The sequence below is a fragment of the Lontra canadensis genome, unplaced genomic scaffold (genome assembly GCF_010015895.1).
Source record: "Lontra canadensis isolate GAN:19392208 unplaced genomic scaffold, GSC_riverotter_1.0 scaffold43, whole genome shotgun sequence".
Lineage (NCBI taxonomy): Eukaryota > Metazoa > Chordata > Mammalia > Carnivora > Mustelidae > Lontra > Lontra canadensis.
The window spans coordinates 16,408,731-16,416,171 of NW_022631037.1; the positions used below are offsets into that span (position 1 = coordinate 16,408,731).

General features: G+C 49.2%; 1 long non-coding RNA gene across 1 annotated transcript; it reads right to left on the reverse strand.

The window, feature by feature from the left end:
- Window positions 1-1,605: 1,605 nt before the first annotated feature.
- Window positions 1,606-4,163, reverse strand: LOC116875958. Its single transcript, XR_004384296.1, has 3 exons — window positions 3,917-4,163; window positions 2,046-2,110; window positions 1,606-1,796 (listed from the first exon to the last, which is right to left on the reverse strand). It is a non-coding gene; the product is annotated as an uncharacterized LOC116875958 (long non-coding RNA).
- Window positions 4,164-7,441: the final 3,278 nt, after the last annotated feature.

The window sequence follows — 7,441 nt, forward strand, 5'->3', positions numbered from 1 at the left end:
GGGGGCGGGGAGGGGGTGAGAAAGCGGTCATCTGGGTTTTTTTGCTGATGGCCAGTGGGGTTGAGGGTCTGTCTCTGGATCACCACTGCTGCACGTAATTCGTCGACTGAGAAGAGGGAGAGACGGGAGGCAAACCGGGTTAGTTAGCCATTTCTGGGCCTGCTGTTCCAGAACATTGTATTGGCCCTTTTGAGGCCAGAGGAATAAACATAAAATGGAGCGCCCCAGTCCTCACCCACCCTAACTGGGCTAGCATCGGGCTCTCTCGTCCTTTGCACCTGTGTCAGAGAAACCTTCTTTCCAAAGCTTGTACTGTGTCACGTCCTCATAAAGGGTGACCACCCCCGGGTTCGAAGCCCTGGATTGAGCCAGGTTCAAAGCTAAGGGCTTGTGATGCCTTCTCTTTCAGTTGCCACATTCAGTGGTCCTGACATGTCTGTCAAGGAAGTGGTGTTATCACTGTCAGTTTATGGACGGGCCCTCGAGGCCCAGAGATGCTATCCCGCAGCTGGGGAGTGGCGATCCCGAGACTCCCATCTCTGACTTTATGTCCTGCCCTCCTGCTCCAGCTGCCTCTGCCCCAGCCGGCACTTAAAAAACAGCCCCTCTGGTTTGCTTCTCTGGCCCCAGTCCTGTCTTTCTGAATAGATCTTCAAGCCCTCCGTTTCTGCCAAGTGCTGAGCGACAGGTCCTCCTCCACATTTTTTGGGAAGTCAACAAATGAAGGAATGGGCCATCCAGCAGTGACCATACAATTGCTGTATAAAGGCTTTACGTAATTGACTTCATAAAATACAAATAACTGTAGCCCCTCCCACCAAGGAAGCCTCCCTAGATTCCGCACACACTTACACACGCAGCCAGAGTCGACCTGCCTTTCACACTGTCTCACCGTGAATCGTGAGTGCTCTGCGTGTTTATCTGGATTTGACTGGAATGACTTCCTGAAACCTGACGGTGAGAGAAAGCACAACATCATGCATCTGACAGTTTCTGAAAAAGGAACGCGGCAGAGCTGGACTCTACTATGTGTCTGGGGCCCAGGCGGCAGCCCCCACCTAGGGCAAGGCACCGACGGAGCCTACCCTGAAAATTCACAACCGGGAACCCTGCACTGTCCTTCCCTGTTCCAGACTTGCCAGGGCTGGGTAAGTATCTTGTTAAGCCCACCCTCACTCCCTCTGACACCCTCGTCTCAGAGGAGGAGCTGCTGCCCCCTGCAAAAGTCAGCAGCCTCTTTTGCACCCCTGGAGTGAGGCATACATCCCAGGGGGAGTGGCCCCCAAGTAAAAGCCAAGGATGCCCCAAGAGGGTATCAGAGACAGTGGGAAGACGGACGTGGACTCTGGGTTATAGGACTCTGGGAGCAGAAAGTTCTCACCACCTGCCCTCCCAGGCATCTCACTTACTAGGGCCTTGAGGGGGTTTTGTTCCTCCTGGGAATCTGTTAAAGTTGGATTGCCCTTCAGCTTGATGGGTCCCTACTGAGCCAAGCTAGGGACCTGACTCTTGGGTCAGAACATGCACAGAGGTGCACTGCGTAAGAGGGTCTTGGGCATTCTGTTGCCTTGGTGCGGCGGTGGCTGCAGTGGCTGCGATGGCCCGGCGCGTGGGGTCTGTGTCTGCTCGGGGACCTGCGGTCGGCAAGGCTGCGGTTGGGCAGGGGGCGCCTGCTGCTGTGGTTGCGCTCCTGGTGGCCTCTGTGGCGGTGGTGGCTGCTGCTCCTCTCGTGACCCCCGAGGGGACTGGGGTTTTTTCTCAGATTGGCCTTTCTCCTCTTGGAGTTTCTTCAGTTCCTGGCAAGAAGCCCCCCGACAAGTGGCATCCTCCTCCCTCCCTACCCAGTCACCCATCTGCCAGAGACACTGCAGGGAGCAAGGCAAGCGATCAGTGGAGAGACAGAGGTGGTGTGAAAGTCTCTGTTCCCTGGACTTGGAGGCTGGGCTATCTCCCTTCGCCCCACAACACCAAAGACCTGTTTCTTCTGTGACAGTGCCCCCTGGCACAGCCCCCGGCCCAGGAAACAACAGTCTCCGCTCACCTACCTCCTACCTTGGGAGCAGTAAGGGGAGAATAAAGGATACGTTCTTGCAAACACTTTGAAACAGCACTGTCCACGAGAAATATAAGGCAAGCAACAAGTAATTTACAAATTTGGTAGCCACATGAAAAAGCAGGAAGAAAACAGGTGAAACCGATTTTAATATATTTTATCTAGCCCAATACCTCCAAAACATATAATCAATATGAAAATATGAGTGAGAGGGGCGCCTGGGTGGCTCAGTGGGTTAAAGCCTCTGCCTTCAGCTCAGGTCATGATCCCAGGGTTCCGGGATCAAGCCCCGCATCAGGCTCTCTGCTCAGCGGGGAGCCTGCTTCCTTCTCTCTCTGCCTGCCTCTCTGTCTACTTGTGATCTCTGTCTGTCCAATAAATAAATAAAATCTTTTAAAAAAAGAAAAGAAAAAGAAAATATGAGTGAGATAGTTTATATTCTGTGTTTTTGTACTAAGTCTGCAAAATACAGCATGTATTTTATATTTAACAGCACATCTGAATTTGGACTCTACATTTTGATCAAAAATAATTGCTTTAGGGGCACGAGGGTGGCTCAGTCGCTAAGCGTCTACCTTCAGCTCAGGTCATGATCCCAGGGTCCTGGGATCGAGCCCTGCATGGGGCAGGAAGACTGCTTCTCCCTCTCACACTCCCCCTGCCTGCGTTTCCTCTCTCACCTCTCACTGTGCCTCTCTCTGTCAAATAAATAAATAAAATCTTAACATAATAATAATAATAACTGCTTTAGATTTAGATTTCATTAATTTACAGTTGAAAAATTGTTCTATCCAAGTCGTTCTAAACATACTTCAAAGTTTTCCAATACATAAAGAGTATTTGGTTTTAAATTTAGATTTAAATTAATTAAATCTCTATACAATTTTAAGATTTATTTATTTATTTATTTATTTATTTATTTATTTATTTATTTGACAGAGATCACAAGTAGGCAGAGAGGCAGGCAGAGAGAGAGGAAGGAAAGGAGGCTCCCTGCTGAACAGAGAGCCCCATGTGGGGCTCTATCCCAGGACCCTGGGATCATGACCGGAGCTGAAGGCAGAGGCTTTAACCCACTGAGCCACACAGGCGCCCCCTCTATACAATTTTAAATTCAGTTCCTCAGTCTCACTAGCCCCGTCTCAAGGCTCAACAGCACACAGGCTGGTGGCCACCCTATTGGACAGGGCAGCCTTAAAATCTCTCAGGCCATGGTGCCAGAGTGGCTCAGTCATTGAGCGTCTGCCTTCCACTCAGGTCATGATCCCAGGGCCCCTGCTGGGCAGGGAGCTTGCTTCTTCCTCTCCCTCTGTCTGCCACTTCCCCTGCTGGTTCTCTCTCTCTCTCTCTTTCCGTCAAATAAATAAAGTCCTTAAAAATAAAAATAAAAAATAAATAAAATCTCTCAGGCCTGAACCTCCCTGGATCCCACACTAGGCCTCAGCCTAGTACAACAGCAAAGTTGAATTACCACAATACACACACACACAGACACAGTCCATCTAAGAGAATGTCGAAGGACCTTGACTTTCTTTCTACTCCTAGCAAAATACATCGACCAGGACCCCTGGGTGGCTCAGTGGGTTAAGCCTCTGCCTTCGGCTCAGGTCATGATCCCAGGGCCCTGGGATCGAGCCCCGCATTGGGCTCTCTGCTCAGCGGGGAGCCGGCCTCCCCCTCTCTCTCTCTGCCTGCCTCTCTGCCTACTTGTGATCTCTCTCTGTCAAATAAATAAATAAAATCTTAAAAAAATACATTGACCAAATAATAGCTTCCTAGACATCGGTCTTCCCTCCCCACTCCCCTCTAGTCCCACCCCCACCCCAGGGAAGGACCCTGATGAACCCGGACCCTCTCCTGCACCTGTTGCTCCTGCTGTTCCTGCTGCTGCCGCTGGTGCTTGACCATCAGCCACCTCCTCCGGTCCAAAGCCATCTGCCTACGCCGGGCCTCCCAGTGGTAAGCACTGCCCATGATGGTGGGGGTGACCAAAGGCGTCAGAAGGGGGTGGAAGCAGGCAGAGCCCAGGTCACTGCCCCTACCGCCTCTGTTTCCTCCCACCCTACCCCACTGCCTGTACCCAGAACTGCCTCACAATGGGAGGAGGGAGGTGGTCTTCCTAAGTTGCCTAGGGAATGTCTGTGAACTGCATTTCTCTCCAAGGACCTGTGAAGGTAGTAGACACCTTCCCACCAGAGCTTTGAGTTTCCATGGGCCCCCAGGGACAATTTCCAGGTCAACTGGCTTTTCTCTCCGATTTCTTTCTTCTGCCCTTCCCAGGATCCCAGCATCCTCATCTGGCCCTCTGCCAGCCCTACCCACCCTCCCACGAAGAAGTTCTCTGGAGTTACCATCCCCCAGTCCTCCATCTCCTCCTGCTGTACTGAGACAAGTGTTAAGAAAATATAAAATGCAATGGACGTTCACTCGGGTCTGAGCCCCTGTGAAGGCAGGGTGGCTAATTTGCCTGGGGATTTACAAAGCTGGGCGCAAGCCTAGGGTCTGCCTCATCTTCTGACCCTGGAGACCCCACTTAACCTCTCTGGGCCTCAGTGTCCTTGCCTGTAGAATGGGAAGGGTATTACTTGTTACCTCCTTCACAGGACTGGCTTCAGAACCAAGTGGACTAATGGGCGAGAAATGTACAAGACAAAGCAGAAAATTATCTGGTGGCAGGTTGATATCTGTTATTCTCCTACCTGATTCTCATCCCCCGTGGGTGGAAGAGCCAGGGGAAGGGGTCATTTCCTGCAATCCAGGAAGGCTTCTGGGGGGAGGGACCAGGTGGGCTATTGACTGCTAGGGTCCCTCCTACACCCACATGCCCTTACCCACAGATAATCTTTCTAGAAGCAGGGGCACCTGGGTGGCTCAGTGGGTTAAGCCTCTGCCTTCTGCTCAGGTCATGATCTCAGGGTCCTGGGATCGAGCCCCGCATCGGGCTCTCCGCTCGGCAGTGAGCCTGCTTCCCCCTCTCTCTGCCTGCTTCTCTGCCTACTTGTGCTCTCTCTCTCTCTCTCTCTGTCAAATAAATAAATAAATACATAAAATCTTTAAAAAAAAAAAAAAAACAATCTAGAAGCAGCAGAGCCTGAGTCCAGCTTTGGGTCTGGGGGCAGGTGAAGGGCATGGGTGAAAAAGGCCGTCATAGCCAGCCACAGTTTCAAACACTGTGCTGGAATGGAGCTGATGACCTGAAAAGAAGCTTCCCTGAGTTGTCCTGAAGTTCCCTTTAGCTCATTATAATAGTAAGATCTCCTCCTATGGGTGCAGTTCACTCCTTTTTTTTTTTTTTTCACTATACCGTCTATGCACTAACATGCTGACATGCTAGACATGCACAGTTCAACTAAAGTGCTTATGTGAGGTCCCCGCCCCTTCCCCCTAATACACTGAGTAAAAGCTTCCTAACAGTCAACCAAACTAAAAGTCAACCTACAGAAGGGGAGAAGATATTTGCAAACAACATATCCGACAGAGATTTAGTATCCAAAAACCTACAAAGAACTTATTAAACTCAACACCAAAAAAACCCAAATAACGCAGTTAAGAAATGGACAGAAGACCTGCATAGGTGCTTTTCCAAAGAAGACATCCAGATGGTTAACAGACACATGAAAAGATGTTCAACGTCACTCAGCATCAGGGAAATACAAATCGAGAACACGAGGAGATACCATCTCACACCTGTCAGGACGGCTGAAATTAACAACACAAGAAGCAACAGGTGTCAGTGGGCACAAGGAGGAAAGGGGAACCCTCTTGCACTGGTAGGAATGCAAACTGGTGTAGCCACTCTGCAGAACAGTATGGAGGTTCCCCACAATGTTAAAAATAGAACTGCCCTGGTATCCAACAATTGCACGACTAGGCATTTACCCAAAGGATACATACAAAAATACAGATTTGAAGGCATACATGCACCCCGACGTTCATAGCAGCGTTATCAATAATAGTCGAACTATGGAGAGAGCCCAAATGTCCATCACCTGATGAATGAATAAAGAAGATATGATAAACACACACACACACACACACACACACACACACACACACACGAAGATTACTCAGTCATCAAAAAGAATGAAATCTTGCCAAATACAGTGACATGGCTGGAGCTAGAGTGTATTATGCTAAGTGACATGTCAGAGGAAGAAAATACTGTATGATCTTACTCATATATGGAACATACAGGAAGGAGGAAAAGAAAAAAAGAGAGGAAAACAAGCCGTAAGAGACTTTTTTTTTTTAAGATTTTATTCATTTATTCGACGGGGAGAGAGATCACAAGTAGGCAGAGAGGCAGGCAGAGAGAGAAAGGGGGAAGCAGGCTCCCCGCTGAGCAGAGAGCCCAACACGGGGCTCAATCCCAGGACCCTGAGATCATGATCTGAGCCAAAGGCAGAGGCTTTAACCCACTGAGCCACCCAGGAGCCCCATGATGAGAATCTTTTTTAAAAATATTTTATTTATTTATTTGAGAGATAGACAGAAGGAGAGAGAGAGGGAGTATAAGCAGGGGGATGGGCAGAGGGAGAAGCAGACTACTCACTGAGTGGGGAGCCCAACAGGGGGCTCAATCCCAGGACCCTGGGATCATGACCTCAGCCAAAGGCCGACCCTTAACCAACTGAGCCACCCAGGTGTCCCAAGAGACTCTTAATGATAGAGAATAAATGGAGGGTTGATGGAGGGAGGTGGGGAGAGATGGGCCAGGTGAGTGCTGGGTATTAAGGAGGCCACTTGTTGGGATGAGCCCTGGGTGTTCTACATAAGTGACAAATCACTGAATTTTACTCCAGAAACCAGTATTGCACTGCATGTCAACTACCTAAAATTGAAATTTAAAAGATAATAATAAAAATTTAGGGCACCTAGGTGGTTTAGTCGTTTAAGGTCTGCCTGCAGCTTAGGTCATGATCTCTGGGTCCTGGGATCAAGCCCCGCATCCACTGCCTACTCGGCAGGAGGCCTGCTTCTCCCTCTTTCTCTCTCTCTTTCTGTTTGTGTTCCCTCTCTCCCTGTTTCTCTCTTTGTGTCAAATAAATAAATCCTTTTTTTTTAATTAAAATTTAAAAATTTGTTTAAAATTATTTGATCCATAATTAATTTTTTAAAAATATTTTATTTTTTTTGACAGAGAGAGAGATCACAAGTAGGCAGAGAGGCAGGCAGAGAGAGGGGGGGGAAGCAGACTCCCTGCTGAGCAGAGAGCCTGATGTGGGGCTCGATCCCAGGACCCTGAGATCATAACGTGAGCCAAAGGAAGAGGCTTAACCCACTGAGCCACCCAGGCGCCACTATTTTTTTTTTAAGATTTTATTTATTTATTTAACAGAGAGAGATCACAGGTAGAGAGGCAGAGGGGGGCAGGGGGAGGGAAGCAGT